The sequence below is a fragment of the Periplaneta americana genome, chromosome 7, assembly GCF_040183065.1.
Source record: "Periplaneta americana isolate PAMFEO1 chromosome 7, P.americana_PAMFEO1_priV1, whole genome shotgun sequence".
NCBI lineage: Eukaryota > Metazoa > Arthropoda > Insecta > Blattodea > Blattidae > Periplaneta > Periplaneta americana.
The window spans coordinates 71691410-71711509 of NC_091123.1; the positions used below are offsets into that span (position 1 = coordinate 71691410).

The 20100-nt window shown below is 35.9% G+C and overlaps 1 long non-coding RNA gene across 1 annotated transcript in view; it reads left to right on the forward strand.

Annotated features, from left to right (window-relative positions):
• The first annotated feature begins 1072 nt into the window (after nucleotides 1-1072).
• The window catches only part of LOC138702703 (uncharacterized), a 279688-nt gene continuing 260660 nt past the window's right edge, over nucleotides 1073-20100 (forward strand). Inside the window, exon 1 of the long non-coding RNA XR_011332866.1 lies at nucleotides 1073-1165. This is a non-coding gene — a long non-coding RNA (uncharacterized lncRNA). The remainder of the gene's footprint in view (nucleotides 1166-20100) is intronic.

The following is a 20100-nucleotide window of genomic DNA, read 5'->3' on the forward strand; positions in this document are numbered from 1 at the left end:
CTAATTGCAGTGCCCTGATTTCTCGAAGGGATTGCAGCAAACATAGGCCTATAACTTAAAACGCGACTCCATTACATCGCACAAAACTACCACATACTACGAAAACTAACGACACTGCACTTGAAACAGATTGCACGTTTCTTATAAATTGAAGACTGTATAAACTGCCACTCATGACGGCCTGACAGATCGATGACGCAGCTTATCAGACAAGTAGGAATTCGTGCGCATGCAGTGTTGGTGTAAGACGGAGTTAAGTGCTATAAACCAATACATTGATATATTTTTTTACTGATATTCCTGAAACTTTTCCAAAATGAAACTTACACCAAGAGGAGAATACTCTTACCTCTATAACATACATTTTTCGCGAAATAATTTATGTCCCGCATTTATAGATATTCAATGTTAAAATGTGTTTCACGTGACTATTCAATAAAGAATTCATTACTTTGATGCAAACCTATTTTTATTGAAACGTATGATCCCTTAGCTTTAAAATAAGCCCAAGTTTAAGATTCTACCTCAATTAGAAGAGAAGTTATGAATTATTTTTGTTGACATAGTATGTGACATTTTTACATTTTTTCTCGTATTTACAGAATTGCTGTAGGGATATCGTGCATTATTGAGGGCTAAAATTTTACATAATTACTTAACTTAAGGTTCTTTACCATCCTACCAAATTTAATGAAAATCTGAGGTGGTCGGGTTGAAAAGTCCACTTTTTTGTGTTGATTTGACATGGAATGCCCCAGTAATGACATTATGCATATAGCCAAATTTTGTGTACCCTTAATGATGATAATGTAATGCTTCATATCAATGAGCAACAGTAATATGAATCCCGTTTAATTTATTTTCGACAAATTATTATTATTATTAATATTATTATTATTATTATTATTATTAATATTATTATTATTATTATTAATATTATTATTATTATTAATATTATTATTATTATTATTATTATTATTATAAATGTTATTATTATTATTATTATTATTATTATTATTATTATTATTATTATTATTATTATTATTAATTTTATTATTTCTTTACAGGTAAACTAAATGAAGTACGCAGCCCAGCCACTATTGCATATTCTACTTTATGAATGCTGAATGGTCTCAGTATTTTACATCTGGACCACACATTGACGGTATGTGAAAATATTATTTGTTGATTGAATTGCACACGTTTCGCGACATATCTTAACCAGTAGCGACCGTTTGACTGGAAGTGACACCCACTGCGCATGTGTTAACATTGATTTTTACACTTTAGCTACAACATATAACGTTTATCAGATAAGGTAAATGATTAATGTTTGTAATTTGCCGTATAGGTTTAATATAGCTAAGATTTACAAACCCAATTACTTATATACTTTCCTCGTCAATCACTATGATAACTGCGTTCCATAATGTCTGGCAGGCAAAGTAAACAATGCCGGCAGAGGAGAAAGATAATTGCTTCTCAACCAATGAGAGAGGTCATTCCCACACTTGTTTTGAAGGTGGGCGGTCTGAAGAGTTCTACTTCCGGCAGCTTCAAGATACGCCTGGAATGCGACCTCTGCTATTGGTTGAGTAGCAATAATTATCTTTCTCCCATTCTCTATCGTCATTGTTTCCTTTTCATGTCAGACATTATGGAACGCAGTTATAGACTATAAGCCGTAACATAATTTGAGGTTTACAATGTCTCCATCAGAAAAAAATTTCTCGCCAATGAAAAACAGCTTCAGGCTCTCGTTGTTCACGAAACACCATTAGCTTCGTCATAAGTGCATAAATAGGTGATAACTGCTGGGAACCAGATCTGGTCTGTACGGTGAGTGCTCGAGTAATTCTCACTCAAAACGTTGAAGCAGAACAGGAGTGCGTTGTGCAGTGTGAGGACCTCCATTATAAGTTATGAGAATAGGTCGTTTAATTTCAATTTTCCGCAGATATTTTATTTGATTATAGTAACCCTAATCATTAATTGCGATTCTTCACTCCAGGAAATCGATCAGCGATTTATTCTAGAGGACGATAGTCATGAAATTGTTGATGGCAATTGTCATTTGTATTTTTTTTAAAGAGAACATTGCACCTGTAATCTTTTCATACGTAACTGGAAATAAATTTGGTCACCAGATTATTTTACATGAGGGAAAGTAATCACAACACGAAATTCATACCTAGCGAAAATATGTATTGCTGACACCAGCGTTTCTGGCGTGTGTCCTTCAGTACAATGCAGTGTACAGTCTGCTAGCGTCTGTTGGTAGTGTAGCTGAGAATGGTACCACCTCCTATACACGTCACGTCAGCAATCTGCCAACCACAGTTGTCAGTCTTGCTGCCCAGACTGCGGCAAAAATTAGATACTCGCACTTAACTTTCCTGCGGTGTGTCCTTGAGTACAGTGTCCAGTCAGTGAGTTTCTGTTGTCACTGCAGCTGAGAACGGTACCTCCTCCTAAATACACGTCAATACACGTCACATCAGCAATCTGCCGATCAGTTGTCACCTTTATCGCTCATAGACTGCTATAAAGTTAAGACACTCGAACTTAAGGTTTCTTATTTCACATGCCAAAAACGGTGGCGCGGCCTATATCGTATTGCTCAATATCAATCACTATTATTAACGACACATACTAGTTTACAAATGCGATACCTACGTGACTTACAGTTCACTTAAGGAAAGTGCTCACTCCCGATTCATTTCGAAACTTTGATCGTCAATAAATTTGACGAGAAATTTATTATTTTCTGAAAGCTCCTAGTAGACTGTGATGAGACCTACGATTTTATAAAGAAAAAAAAAACGTGAAATATCGTAAGTCACTATGTATTTTCGAAAAAAAAAATGTTGTCAAATTCCTTCATGACAATGCTAACATCGTTTCTAATATTGAAGATAACCCCTTTGATCTTATATTGGTTATTAATTTAAGTACGCTATGTGAACTTCGTGGTTTTCTATATCACCAATGTAATTTGCGATAACGAGATAGTACTTTGGTGAGATGATTGCCCATAGAATTACGTGACATTTGCCTTACAGTTGAAGACATTCTCTAGAAAAAAACAGCTATGTAATCATCCAAATTGGAATTTCGACCACAGCCGAGAGCAGCTTCAGAGTGAATTTTCGTTAGGTTATTTTCAAATCGCCCATGGAGTTCGAATTGAAAAATATTCCACGGTATAAACTTTCGAAAGAAGCACCTATTTATATCTTATTTCTTTCAAGTGCACAGTTCCTTTGTTTGTACTGCAATGTACAAATTGACCGGATAAAGCTCCGTGCTGGCAAACATTATCAACGCTGAAAGTTTCTTGTGCCATTACATGTAGGCTAGATCATGTATTTTAATTTGTAATTTACGAACATTACAGTAAAAATCAAATGTTCACTATAGAGAGTTTTGTTTCCCGGTATGAGAAGCAAGTAACTTATTCAACACTAATAACTCATTGCTGCTAAGTTAGGACTAATTTCATTGTGTAAAGATTGTTTTAAATACAGATTGTAATGTTTGTAATTTACAGCGAGTTTGAGAGCGATTGGGAATATACTTCAGAACTTGGTTAAGTTCCTCACAAATTAGAATGACGTACTCTATTGTTGACTGCGAATTCAGTACTGGATGTAACTTGGTATCAATTTGAACGTCACATGGAAAAAGGATACACCTAGCTCACAGTAACTGGTGATCAGATGCGGTGGGAATATTGAACAGAACATAATCCAATTCACTGCAGGACTGGACTTTCCACCTGCAAACTGCAGCAAAAATGAATGACAAAATGCTATAGAAGCTTACTGATGCGGCAATCGCCAATCATTAACTGACTTCCTTTAGGCTTTTGAGCTTCATATACAGCATATTTGTAAGTCGATATGAAGGCAGGAGGTGACTTGGCAAAGAAAGAAAGGAAGGAAGGAAGAAAGGAAGGAAGGAAGAAAGGAAAGAAGAAAGGAAGGAAGAAAGGAAGGAAGGGAAGGAGGGCGAAAGGAAGGAATATTTATATATCGAATTATTTTTTGGCAAAGTTAAATTTATTAGGCTGCACAAAATTTCAGTATTACTTACCTTAATATACAGACCGATTATTTAGTCATGATAGCTCAGCGACGCGAAAGAGGGGAAGTAATAGTAGTAGTGGGGAGAGCTCCGGAGTAGAGATACGGGCGAGCGATCTATAAAGGAATGCAGTACAGCTTGATTGTACTAGAAACATGCCGCTCTACCGCACGCATGACATCCGATCGCTGCGAAGACAACCGAGTCACTAACCCAAATAGCCCTTGGCTCGCCTAACCCAGGCACACATCTCCGGCGACTGTCAGGGCTAAATAATCGTACTGTACATACCAACCACATTACCAGTACTTTCATCATCGCCACCGCCATAAGAAACAATATAAATATATATTTATTCTGGTGGAGTTAAGGCCATGAGACCTTCTATTACACTCAGCCAGAAAGAAAAGAAGCTTATAGAATGTTTCAAGTTAATAATTGCAGTCTGATATTTAAAGAACATTCAAAGATTTACATAATTATGCAAGCACAAGTTGAGTAAAATAATACAAACATATTAAATAAATAATAATTACAAAATAATGTCAGGCTTATAAGTACTCTTGATGAATGTGCAAGGGTTAAATGAACTAAATTATGCGATATTATAATGATCTAATAGATTCCGCAGAGTTAGTTTTATTGTACCGCGTCTGCCTCCAGACTAGCCGGCCCGTTCGATTCTCGGCAGGGTCAGAGATTTTCATGTAAAATTTGTACCTCGGGACTAGGAGAGATGGCGATACACAACTTCTAATCACTAAATTGTGCACCATTATGCCTGCGTTAAATCCCAAATCTCTCCGCAGTGCATATAAAGAGAAGGCATATGTTACAGTTGATAGTGATTCGTCCGTCGGACGGGGACATTAAGTCTGGCGGCTCCTTGGTACTATTCGACAGGAGTAGGATACGTGCCGGTTTCCCCTTCCTCACCTTCATCATTATCCTCACCCATTCCCTACACTACACTTGCACTAACACTTAAACATACTCTCACCCTAGTACACGAAATAACTCTTCACAAATAAGGTCTACACATCATGTACAGTGTGGCCCGCCGAAGTGGTATATAAACTGAAAATGGGTCACATTGCTGCCATCTATCCGCAATATGCGGAACCCGAATCATACAAGGCATTAGATACACGCACATAATGAATTAATGGTAGCCAAGTGAACTCATATTTTTTTAGTAGGTTATTTTACGACGCTTTATCAACATCTTAGGTTATTTAGCGTCTGAATGAGATGAAGGTGATAATGCCGGTGAAATGAGTCCGGGGTCCAGCACCGAAAGTTACCCAGCATTTGCTCATATTGGGTTGAGGGAAAACCCCGGAAAAAACCTCAACCAGGTAACTTGCCCCAACCGGGAATCGAACCCGGGCCACCTGGTTTCGCGGCCAGATGCGCTAGCCGTTACTCCACAGGTGTGGACTGAACTCATATTAAGGCTGCACCCGAGCATGGATTAAAATCCCGCTTCGGCCCACTCTTTGGTCGAGTGTTTTTCGAGGTCTTACTCTGCTCTAGAACTATTATCGGATTATTCCATGGCGAATCCTTGAATTTCCCTAGCAAAAATTCAATCTCACTAACAGTAATTCAAATGGAATTAGTATTAGAGATCTGTGAACTTGATCAATTGTCGTTAAATAACCAAGTGAAAAACTGTCACTGCTATTATAGTTAAAACTGAAATTATATTAAGTTGATGTATAAGTTCGTAGCAGAATTGTTCATCAAAACACTGCATTGTTAGAAAATTGTTTATTGCTTGTCATTTGTAATTTGGTGTGTTGTACTTGTAAATATTCTTTGAATTTTGTTGATTTAAAGAAAGTTTGTTCTAAGGGTTTTTCCGATCTCTGATAACGAATTTGAATGACGTCATGTGCGTCAGGAATCACACCGACAGGTGAATTGCGGCGAGAGGTGACAGACCAGTAGTGAGTGATTTCATAATCAGAGTGCACGGTGTATCACAGTAGCAATGCCCAAGAAAATAGAGTCTTTTTGGGAGGGGTACGTAACAACCCTTTACGATGCCAAGTACCTGCAAAAGACGTGGTTTCGTTATTTCCAAGAAAGACATCTTGTGTGTATCTAATAAGACTGGCAAAGCTCGGATGGGATTAATTCCAGAGTGGAAAAAGCAAACAAATCCACCCCCCCCCTCCCGTCACAAGTCGCTGCATCCCACGAGACGATACAAATTAATTCCTTCAAGCTTTACCAATCTTATTAAGTACACATAACGAAACCTTGTTTATTGCAGGCTTCTTTTATTTTCACTTAACTGTACTTGGCATCGGAAAGGGTTGTTATGTACCCCTCCTAAAAAGACTCAATTTTCTTGGGAATATCTTCTGTGAGTCGCCGTGCATTCTATGAGATCACTCACTACTGGTCTGTCACCTCGCGCCACAGTTCAGCTGTCGGTGTAATTCCTGATGCACATGAAGTCAATCAAATTCGTTATCAGAGATCGGAAACAACCCTGTATTTGTGGACTAAAGAAGATGGAGTGCCAAGTGAAAAAGGTCGAATACTTCCGATATATTATTCTGTTTGAGTTTAATAGAGGAGCAAAGGCAGCGGAGGTGGCTCGAAACATTTGTTCTGTGTACGGGGAGAATGCCATAGGCGAAAGCATTTCGAGAAAATGGTTCTGTAGTTTCAACAAACACCTCATACAAAAAATTAATGTCCATCCATCCAGTTAATGTTTTGCGTCTGGTGGGATAAAGGAAGTGTCGTGTATTACAAATGTAAGTATAAGTGCAGAAATTTATTGTCATCAAGTGACAAGCCTTGCGATCGCAATTGAAGAAAAACTACCGGGAAGATTGCATCAAGTGCTGCTGCAACACGATAATGCATGCCCGCGCTCCGGTAACATGACGAAAGCAGCTATCTAGAAGTTCGGTTGGGAGGTCATTCCATATCCCCCATATTCTCCCGATCTTGAACCCTCAGACTTCCACCTTTGTCGTTCTCTATCCAACAATCTTCAAGGGAACTCCCTTGATAACGAAGATGCTTTACAAACTTGGCTTGACGACTTCTTAACTCCAACCCATCACATTTCTTCAGACGCAGAATCGAGAAACTATTCCATCGATGGCAAAGAGTCATAGATAAAAAAAAAATATAAATCATGCTTTATTTAACGACGCTCGCAACTGCCGAGGTTACATCAGCGTCGCTGAAGTGCCGGAATTATGTCCCTAAGTAGTTCTTCTACATGCCACTGAATCTAGTGACATGAGCCCATCGCATTTAAGTACACATGAATGCCATCTATCTGGGCCGGGATCGAACCCACAACGTCTGACATAGAAGGCGAGCGCTATACCGCCTGCGCCACGCAGGTCGACGTCATAGAAATTAAATTAAATAATGCTTCATTTAACGACTCTCGCAACTGCAGAGATTATATCAGCGTCGCCAGTGTGCCGGAATTTTGTCCCGCAGGAGTTCTTTTACATGCCAGTAAATCTACTGACATGAGCCTGTCGCATTTAAACACTACGCTACGCTACGCTATCTAGGCCGATTCGACGTCATAGATGATGTAGGAGAATATAGCCTATTACTCATTTATTTCTGTCTTCTGTACTTCTTAAATAAGAATCTGTCACAGCGAGAAAAACGCTGCGAACTTTTGTATCAACCCAATATTTTAAGTATCTGAAGTAATTTGTAGTTATGTTTAAAATGTTCACTGAAATCGTCGATTAGATCCGTTATTACGAAAACTAGCTATTATTGCCTTCAAACTTGATTTGTGAACATTTTAAAGTTGTCGCCAATACCTCGGATAGTAGTAATGATTCTTGCTGGACCTGTTGGCCTGGATGAATAATGGATGGATACATAAACATTTAGTTGCTTTATTTTCAATGACAAAATAATTCATGGTAGGAATGAAAGTTAAATTTATAGCGTGGGAAACAGAACAATGTTCACAAATTGGGATTTTTCCATGGAAACTGAGGGATTGGGGGAGGTTGTTAATATCAGCAATCAATCATTGATTGGAACACACGTCACTTTCATGAAGTGTAGCAACTTCACATGCAGAGCAGCGGAATAACGTACATCAGCTGTGAATGGAATGAGCTGTTAGTTCAACTCGTTCTGTTTGAAGACTAAGCTCTGTTTTGTCAATATTTCACGCCTTTAATCATGACGATACGGCAAGAAGCAACAATTCATTCCGAATCATTACAATCTTTACATGAAAAGGTTACGCCTAGAGGCTTGTTCGCCTAACTGAATTTCATACTGTACCATGGTTTGTTTGACTCAGCTACTCCAATATTACAATGATTGATAATAAATTGCTGCTGGGTGAGCCTTAAAACCGGAAGTTTCGGTGTATTATTAATTAATGTAACATTTCGTATTTACTTGTAATTTCAAAAAGAAAATAAATCCTGGGATTCATCACATAGTCATGTGCAGGGAAAGGATTTATATGTAAATACATATTTACTTATAAAGCTAATATAATTTATATTTTGCATTATCTTTATGTTTCACAATGTGTAGGGTTGAAAAATCCTACTTTTATTTTCCATATTTTTCCATATTTTAGAGTTTAGTACATATTTTCGTTAATTTCCATATATTTTCCATATTTCATATAAAACAGTCCATATTATATTAGGTTTAACAATAAAACAAAACAAAATTCCATTAACTTTTAAAAATACATTTCAACAATAGAGATTTAAACACATGTTCAGTAATCCCTTTAACATCAGAGTTATTTGAAAATTAGCAGTCCTATCAACAATGGGAAAGTAAGTTACAAAACTGTATTAATTTAATTTAAAATTTTTAACAGACTTCAGTTGTGCAGCTCAACAGTTAAATGCCAGTCAGAGTACACATAGGTTCAGTTTTGTAAATCATACTATAAAGACGGTAAATATGCCAAAAGTACGTCATTCAGTCAATTTAAAATCAAAACTAACAAGTTACATTTCAGAATTTAAAGAAGATGGTTTATCAACTGACAATAAAATATTATTTTGTAATTTGTGTCAGTGTGCAGTATCATCTACACAAAAGTTCCTGGTGCAACAACACATTACAACTAGTAAACATCAGGCCAACAAACAACTAAATTCCAAGCAGAGACAATTGTTTTTAACACAACCAACAACATCGAATGTAAGATCTGAGTTTAACATCGACCTGTGCCGTTCTCTCATCTCTGCTGATATTCCTCTCTACAAACTAAAGAATAAGGTCTTCAGGGAATTCCTTGAAAAATATACTCAACATACAATCCCGGATGAGTCAACACTTAGGAAGACGTATGCTCCATCCATCTACGATGAGACAATACAGAAGATAAGAGATGAAATTAAAGATAGTTCAATTTGGGTTTCCATTGATGAGACTCCCGACAAAGAAGGTAGACTTGTTGGTAATGTAGTTATCGGTTTGTTAAGTGAACAATATTCTGAACGAATTCTTTTACATTGTGATGTTCTAGAAAAGTGCAATAACAAAACTATAGTTAAACTGTTCAACGAAGCTATGGGTATCCTGTGGCCAAAGGGTATTATGTACGATAATGTGTTATTCTTTATTAGCGATGCTGCCCCTTATATGGTCAAAGCTGGACAAGCATTATCTGTTGTATATCCTAAATTGACTCATTTTACTTGTGTGGCGCATGCATTTCATCGTATGGCAGAAGTGGTCAGAGACAATTTCCCTAAAGTAGATTTGTTGATTTCATCAGTGAAAAAAGTATTTCTCAAAGCTCCCAGTAGAGTTAACGTGTTGAAAGAAATGTACCCTGAAATTCCATTGCCACCAAAGCCAATTTTAACTAGATGGGGTACATGGCTAGAAGCAGTTGAATATTATGCCGAACATATAGACTCTATTAACAATGTTCTCCTTGCATTGGACTCTGAAGATGCAGTCTCAATTGATACTGCGAAAACAGTTACCTGTGACATAAGTGTGAAGAATGACTTAGCTCACATTCAGCATACATTTTCATGCATCATAAAAACGCTCAAAAGTCTCCAAAATAGGCACCTTTCACTATCTGAAAGTTTTGAAATTATAAATAGTACTGTGGAACAACTGAATCGTGGTAGAGGTAAAGTTGCAGATGCAGTAAGAGCTAAGGTGGACACTGTACTTTCAAAAAACCCTGGATATGAAGAACTACAAAAGGTTGTTGCTGTGATGAGTGGTGAATCAACAGTGAAGATTAACTTGGACTTATCCCCAGCAGACATTGTGAAATTGAATTATGTACCAGTTACTTCTTGTGACGTCGAACGCTCTTTTAGTCAGTATAAATCTATCCTCAGAGACAATAGAAGAAGATTCACTTTTCAGCACTTGAAAGAAATGTTTGTAACCTATTGTTATGGTAACAGACAATAAAAATTGTGTTTTGTTGAAACTACATTGGAAGATAAGGTACGTCCATTATATTTTTTGTTTAGTTTGATTAAAATGTACCAATATTTAACGTACATAGTCATTTTTTTATAATTTTAAGTCCATATTTAATTCCATATTTTGGTAAAAATCCATATTTAATTCCATATTTTGGTAAAAATAACTACATATATATTTACATATTTCATATATTTTTAGTCCATATAAATCCGTTCCCTGGTCATGTGGTATGTAAATATTCTTACCCGTCTAATAGGGATCAGTTAAAACAATTACTTCCAATTTACAATTTTTTATTCTATTTATTAGAGCTGTTGATGGACTAAATTTTTCTTTTTCACTTGCTTATTTAACGACACTGTATCAACTACGAGGTTATTTAGTGTTATGTTATACTCTGTTATATGTGATTAGGGGTTCCGCGAATATTTAGAGTGAGTTAAAATAATTCCACGTAATCGGGTATAACAGATCATTTACTTATTATGATAATACCTGCGATACGGAGCACATCACCATTACAACAATATGTCAACTTTCTAATCTACACAAAGTTACAATGTCTAATTAATTCATTCGTAGTGTTCTAACCAAGGGCAGGTCTTTCACTGCAAACCCAGCATAATCCAGTCATTCCTATTTTCTGCCTATCTCTTCTCTACATATATTATGATCCATATATCTTAATGTCGTCTATTATTTGATCTCTTCTGCCCCGAACTCTTCTCCTGTTCACCATTCCTTTCAATACATCCTTCAGTAGGCAGTTTCTTCTAAGCCAGTGACCCAATCAATTCCTTTTTCTTTCCCTGATCAGTTTCTGCGTTATTCTTTCTTCACCCACTCTTTCCAAAACAGCTTCGTTTCTTATTCTGTCTATCCATTTCACACGCTTCATTCTTCTCCATATTAATATAATAATAATAATAATAATAATAATAATAATAATAATAATAATAATAATCCGTGGCGCTACAACCCATGAAGGGCCCATACCGACCAGCCGGCTGCTGGCCTCACTTCCACATGCCTAACCAGAGGTGGACGATCATCCAACCAGAATGGAGGTATCGTGTGCTTAGCACGGTGATCCCCCCAGCCGTTATAGCTGGCTTTCGCAACCGGATTTCGCTACCTATCGTAGCTCCCCAAGTGCATCACGATGCTGGGTGAGCACTGGTCCCATACACTGGCCGAAATTTGATGAGAAAATTTCTTCCCCCATGAGGACTCGAACCAGCGCGCACTCCGTAACGCGAGTCTTAGGCAGGATGCCTTAGACCACGACGCCACGGCGCGGTACCCATATTAATCTACAATTTATAAATTTTATAATATATTTTAGTATATCTGTATGACATGTACGTATAATTTTGGCGCCACAGTGTGACTGATTTTCCTGCATAATACCCGTCTGTGTTTACCTTCACTTACGACACCTATGTAGGCCTAGTAGGCTACATGCCCCAAAAGAAACCTGCCAGTATTTATGACACTTCTTGTTTCATTTTGCAAACGGCTAGTCTATACTATTTTTATAAGTAATTCATAAGGATATATTGCTGTCAGATATTACTCTGGTAAATTTTTAATTTAAGAAATTTTCTTGTAAGCAATCAATTTCTTCAATGTACAGTTTCTGGAAATTTAAAGTATATTGGGCTTACATATTTTGCACTGTGTAAAGAAAATAACATAAAGAAGAATATCTTAGAGTCGATTTCGAAGAAACAATCTTGTGCTATTCTCTTTATAGTTAAAGGCTCCTTTACACAGTAATACGTAGTTGTAAAGGAAAAGAAACTGCGCTATGCTGGTACGCACGCCTAATTGTTTTATTAACTGGCATGCCGGCACAAAAAAGCGTACAAACGCAAATGACACAGTAACGTTAAGGAAGTGAGTGAGAATTGTGCTTGCAGGGTACAAAAAACACATGCCGTTTTACTCATTTCCTTCTATGTTTGTGCATCGACTGATGTAAAAATTGCAGCGTAGATTTATAGCTCAATTTTTATCTGTATTTCTTGTAAATAATTTCCAGATGAATTGGCACGTGGAAACCGAATATGAATGAAATCCGTTCAGCGTTTTGTGAGAGATAGGGATATACGGACAAATATACTTTTTTTTTTTTTAGCGTAAAGGTATTGGAATCGTGTTTTTTTTTTTTCGTGAAATTCTTTATCAAATTATATTAAATTTCTGTGCTATTTTAATCGTCTTTCTTTACAATTCGTATCAGAAGTAAATAAGAAAATAGAATAAAAAAGCCTGCGAATTAATTCATTTGCAATATGTATGTATTTTTGTGCGTGTTTATTTGCGTTGAGTTTGCGTACGTCTTGGTTTATATTTTGTAGTGAAAGTATTATTTAAATTCTCGAAGCCAAAGTTCGTGAACTTAAAGGGGTAATAACAGACCCAGGGATTTTAAGAATGTGGTTAAGAGATGCTAACTACACCGTGCCAGTAACTACAAGGCAAGTGTGTCAGCAGCAATTGAGTTATCGATCACATTTAAATTACCGCCTATTGAATGAAATTGGTTCGTATTATAAAAGGACGGGAAGACAAGAGTCCGGAGGGAAATTCTACTATGCGTCCGGGAATACCTTGAACGCTGAGAATAGGAGTAGGTGTTCGAAAATTCAATTAAACGCCGGTCGTAATTTGAATTCTATTGAGTGGAAATGGGTTCAAATTAGAAACGAATGAAGGTCACAAGGGAAAGAGGGATGGGGTTGTAAACGTAAAGGGGGAAGGTTCGAAATTTTACGCACACCTCGGCAGTTATGTAGCTGTAGGGATGGGATGTTTAAAACAGGATTACTTCCGTTCGACCACTTCACTTCAATAAAATTTAACCACCACCTACCACTCCCTCTCTAGTAGTGACTGACCATATTGACATTGTGAGGGTGGTTGCAGGAAAAAACTACTAGTCTTTCTTCTTTCGTGCGGTGTCGTTTGAAGCACTGTAAGTTATGAGAGGTGTTTCAGAAAATTTATGTAAAAAATACGAGTATCGGCTAACATGTAAATCAGGTGTGTTTGTGGAATAATGGATCACTCACGTTATAGCTTTTAACATAAGCTAACCTCAGTCAACTCTGCGGAAGGAATTGTATTTGTGGTGCGCTGATTTCTACGTCAGTGCCCTCTGTCATGTGTACATGGTAATCAGTGCTTAAATTAAAACGGAACCCAGAGGGTCGACCTCGGTAAAACAGGTTGATAGCTATTGCCGATATTGGTCTTGTCACGGATGTTACTCTTCCTGTTTTCATTTCCACTTTCGCCAAGGAAACCAGACCTGTGTGAACAGTCGGGCTGTCCCATTTGTTTCTATGACCTATGATAAAATTATAGCTACAATTTCTTATTACCTATTGGAGTTGAGGTCACTGCTGTTGCTACAAACAGGAAACATGCAACGAGCTCAGTAGTTCAGACTCCTGCCGTCGGTAATCGGAACTTGGCTAGCGTATAAGGTAAATGCTCTTAACATTGCGCACTTAGTGGCTCTGTGTCCTTAAAATACTCATTTTTGAAACCAACATAAAAACTATGTTTATGAAACCAAACCTTGATTCTTAAGATCACAATAATATGAATAAAGTTACAAAAATGAAATATTTGTTCTTTACAAAAATTATTTGTTGAAAAGTTGTGAACGCGCAATCTTACAGGCACTGTCCTATAAGTCTGCGGACGTTGTCCTTCAAGAATGGGCGTCAACAAATGTCACATTTAAAAAGTCCGACTTCATAGCGTGAACAATCTTCATGCCACCACTGTTTGCACCCACTACACTGCACCCAGTCCTCAGAAATTGGTTCTTCATAAGTTTCGCAACAATCAGGACAGAAAATATTTCCTTATAAACTGTCCGATGTGATGAAGTTGACGCTGATGGACTGTAGTAATTAATCCTCTTCCTGCATTGTTTATTGTTGCACGATTTTTTTGTTGTAGCTTGGATTAAAATTAGGCAGCCCATATAGGCATGCTAATTTTATTATTTATTAAATGGAAGCGTGATTGGTATGCTAACATTCTTTGTCTTTATTATTATGTTTTAATTGGACAAAAAATTGAAATTAGTCAATAAATAGTACTAGTCCATATTACATCATCTTACACACAGAGTGAACCGTAAGTAATTCCTTAATTTCAGGGGGCTATTCTTTGAGATTTTCAAGAAAAAATTTAACACAATTTCCTCGATTTAGTTTCGTTCCCTACTAACAATTGCTTTATATGAAAATTTTCATAGCGTGTTTTGGGAAAGCCATTATTGAATTCCCAATATGCTCAGTGAATATAAGAGATCAGTGTATTATAATAAATGATTTAAAAAATTTAGTTTTGTTCTTTAAATGTGCAGAAATTTGATTCGAAAAATTTATTTGCACAATGAAAAGTTACATTTGCTCGGATCAAATTTCTCCACATTTAAAAGACAAAACTCAAATTCTTTCAATCTGCTCTCTTATATTGACTGAGCATATTGGGAATTCAATCAATAGTTTTCCAAAACACGCTATGATATATTTAATATAAAAAGTTTTGTCTTGAAAAGGAAGAAAAAAACGAACAAAATTGTGTTAAACTTTTTTGTCTCAAATATCTCAAAGAATAACTCAATGAAATTAATGACATTACTTACGATTCATGCTATATATTTTGTATTCTTAACTTATTACAGTCTACAAAATATAGAAAATGTAAAATTGAGATAGACATACACGTTTATTTTTTAAATCGTATATAGCCTAATATTTCTACTTACATACTTTGTATTAGTTTGACATTAAAGTGAGTCAATTAACAGTTCTTACTTACTTACTTACTTACTACTTACTTACGTACTGGCTTTTAAGGAACCCGGAGGTTCATTACCGCCATTTACATCTGGAGAAGTCGAAGTATATTTATATATATCCTTATAGGAGAATGTTGTACTTTTGACAATTAAATTTTTTGATGTGGCAAAGTTGACTAACCTAACTCCATTATCATTACTAGTTACGTGTAGGCTCTCTTTTCCAATAGTCGGTTTAAAAATATCCTCCCGTCCTCCTTTAGCATTGAAATCTCCCAATAAAATTTTCATGTGATATCTAGGTAACTAATCAAAAGTCTGTTCCAATTTCTCATAGAAGCTATCCTTTATATGATCGTCTTTCTCCTCTGTAGGGGCGTTAGCATTTATAACTACGATATCACACCATCTACCCTTAAGTACTAAATACGATATCTTATCACTGATAAATTCGACCTTTTTTACTGCTGATTTTATTCTTTTATAAATAAAGAATCCTGTTCCTAATTGGTGATTGTTTCCTTCCCCATAATACAACAAGTAATCTCCTATTTGTTTTATGCCGTTCCCATCTAACCTAACCTCCTGTACTCCCACAAAGTCTATTCTATATCTAGCTAGTTCTTTTGCTACTAATGTTACCCCTCCTGTTCTATATAGACTTGTAACATTCCAAGTACCAAATCTCAAAACCTTATTCCTTTGCTGTGGTCGTGCCAGAGAATCAGTCTCATTCCAAGGCTTATTTGAAGGTTTCGTAACAAGCTGTTTTTTTACGGTGATGGGTTGTTAGCCCTTCGCCCAACCCCCAAGCTGGAGGACCACCCCTCATCGGCTGTCCACGACTGCTTATTCAATATATTCATTGCTACCCTCCATATCTGGAAGCCGTCTCCTCGATCCACAACCTGAGGACGCGCCATGCCTTGGTGATAGGGACCCACAATACATGGGTTAACAGTACTAGTCCATCTAATTTTTAATTTATTTTTTCCTGCGGTGATCAATTGAAATATGAATTTAATTATATGAGTGCATTAAGCTATGCATTATCTATAAATGTGAATAGCAATTTACCAGACAATTCTTAAGTCTTTTGTACTTTCAAATATCTGAAGTTATTTCGCTCTGTGTCTCAGAACAAGTATACTTGACATGCACTGTTATTCCACACACTCATTTCAATTTTACAGTTCAAACATTGAAACAAAGAAAATATTTTCGCAAAAATAACTGGATAAGAATGTAGTAGAAATTGGACAGAGTTACGCAATAAGAAACCAAGCGCCAAAAACCTGTTTCGAGATATTGGCCATTGAAATGATCCTGTTTTTTTAATATAAAACATTTTATGCAAGAAGTATTATAACATTCATACTTTTACAAAAATAGCACAAATAATACCAAAAAAGGCTAACTGATTTTTGATAAGAGACCAGTAGTGAAAGTAATATTTCAAACCAAAATAAATAAATGAATTTTGCGTATAAATCAGATATAGCATTCTTGATTATTTCCGAGTTAAATTAACCTGCCATCAACAGATTGTGCCAACATCTAATTTTTTATTAAATTGTCGGTTTTGTCTATTATTGCGTAACTCCGTCCAATTGTCATTAGATCGAATTCAAAAGTAGCAGCTGATTTTGCAAGAAAGCGTTCAAGTACAGAAATAAATTTTATTGAATTAGGGTAACATACAGTGAGAGATATTTGTAGATGATATTTCAATACAAAAAGAAATTCTACTGGAAATGATTCGAAGTGAAGAGAGAAATTTAAAGCATTAGATTCATTTAAGCCTTGAAACGAACGTGTGTGTGTGTGTTTTTTTTTATATATCTATCAAATTAGACGAAAGAAAGTCACAACATATAGAAAGCTCATGGATTTCTAAAGAGGTTTTGACAGTAAGATATCATAGGCCTATTTCCAAAAATAATTGTCTTATCAACTGATACAGTTGTAGCTGTTAATTGGAGTTTTCGCTGAAGAAAACAGAGTTTCATTGTAGTTAGATTCAGTGAGATTTACTTGTGCACAAAGCTGTTGTGAACAAGCTTCATATGTGCTTCTCTTATTCCACTTTCATTTTATCGTTTCTCCATCATTACCGTACTACCCAACATCTCATTCGAAACAGTAGCTAAGTCGAATTATCTTTCCTACATAACTTTTCGTATGAGCTGTGGTGAATAGTAAATAGTTAGCCGGCAACCTCACTGGCATGTCCAATGAGAATGAAGTACATTAGATATTTTTGTAATGCAAAACAACGCTCAGGTATTGTTCATGTCGTCATATAAATTTACCGCTTGGCTATTCCGGGAATTGTATATAGATATTTGCAATGAAGGGGCACCTTCATTGAATGGCTCAATTTAGAGTTGGGCTATGTTTACGTCGCTATGCAACACAACATGAATGAGATAATTAATCCCAGATATTTGGCAGCGTTTGAAATGTTTTACTCAAGGCGTCACGGTGAGCGCTTACACAATAAACTGTGTGTATTTATAATTACTTGCTCGTCTAGAATAAATGTCAGACATTCGTTGATGTAATGTTATTATAAAATATTTACAGCAAATACCCTCATTACCTACACTAGAATGTATTGATTCATTCCTTGCAAGAAATTAGCACTATAAAATATATTTATTATAGAAAGACTTATTCTCCAATTTTATTTATGATATACAGAGTGATTCACGAGGATTTACCGTCGCTTACGGAGATTATTTCCGAAGACATTCTGAGCAAAAAATGTGAAATAAACATGTGTCCTAATCTTAATATGTTCAGAGTTACGCTAATTTGAAATTGTTTGTAAAATACCATTATTCTTGAGTTTTAAGAGTAAAAGAATATTACAGATAAAGAATGAACTTTTCAGGAATATCATCTCTTTAATTAGCTAATATTCTGAAGCTAAAAATGTGTTGTGAGTTCCATAGTTGCTAGGTACGGATTTTTTTTCAACTTTAAACTACAAAATTACATTTTCTTACGCATTTTTCACAACAATTGTTAAAAATCACGCCACTCATGTAAATTCTTCAAGACCGTACATTAGGATGCTTAATTAAACTGTAAAGAATCAAGTTCCTAAAGTCGTATGATTTGTAACAATTTTTTAGATAAGTGCGTAAGAATGATGTCATTTTTAATTAAAAATTGAAAAACAAAATCTGTACAAAGCAACTGACGACACATTTTTAGCTTCAGAATACTAGCCAATTAAAGATGATACTTCTGAATAGTTAGTTATATATTTGTGATATTCTTTTACCCTTAAAACTAAACAAAAATATATTTTACAAACAACTTCAAATTAGTGTAACTTTGAAAATATTGAGATTAGGACAAATATTTATATATTTTTTTGCTCAGAATATCTTCAGCAAAAAGCTCCGTAAGTGACGGTAAAGCCTCGTGAATCACCCTGTATTTCATTCCGATAGTTGCTCTAATATTCAGCAGATGTGCATTCAGTATTATATAACACACTAACTGTGTTTAAAATAAGAAACATACATAACAATATTAACGCCAGATCTTTTCGGAAGGCCTACTGAATTCTTAACCATCGAATATCTTACAGAATTACGAAGTTACCTTACTTTCTTTTATTTCGAAGGTAGGTGGATTCACTTCTGGCGAAGGACAATGACTATACATCGAAGACATAGAACATATTATTATTATTATTATTATTATTATTATTATTATTATTATTATTACAATCTTCTATCTCAGTTAAATAAATTGTAACAAATGCAATATAAATTAGTATAGCTCGCGCAAGAAACGATTACCGAAAAGCAATGGTGGCGTTGCTGTCTGTTTTGAAGTGTGTATGTAGGCACGCCGAGGGGGGAGAGGTGCGAGCCGATGGAAGTACTGTCTCTTCCAAGAAGATGAACAAATAAGGACATCGTTGTGGAAATAAAGAACGTAGCAAGAGAAAAATTCGAAGCTCATTAAACGCGCAACATATGATAACGAAGGAAATAATAATACCTGCGATACAAGACACGCATTCACATGCAATGGAACAAACTAAAGTCATAACGCAAGACTGATTCTATCGATGTCATTTCTCTTCCGACTGTACTCTCGAATATCATTCAAGTTACTCGTGACCTTTCCTCTCGCCCGCTCTTCCTTATCGCAGTGTTTGATTCGCATTCCTTCCGTCGGTAATCCATGGTTGCGAGACCTAATAACCTCGATGAGCTGATGTTTGTCATAATTTCCTTTTGTCCAAACTATAACATGTGGGGTTTCATCGGATGATGAAATAAAGCCCGTATTTACATACGAAGTCCCTACGTATAATTCATATAGGCCTAATAGACGAATGAATCGAAAATAGGTAGGTACTGCCACCAGATTAACTGTTACACTGCTAAAAGAAAGAAGTAAAAGTAGATTCAATTACCCAGTACATAGAACATTACAGACTGGACTGGAAAGAACATGTTGCCAGGATGCCTTCTAACCGCTTGCCAGAATTGAGCTTACGCTATACTCAAGAGCCTGAAGAGAATGAACTATTCAGAAGTATCATTTCTTTATTTGGCTAGTGTTCTGAAGTTAAAATGCGTTGCATTGCTTTGTACAGATTTTGTTTTTCAATTTTTAACTAAAAATTACATCATTCTAACTCATCATAAAAATTGTTACAAACCATACGACTTTAGGAACTTGATTCTTTACAGTTCAATTATGCATCC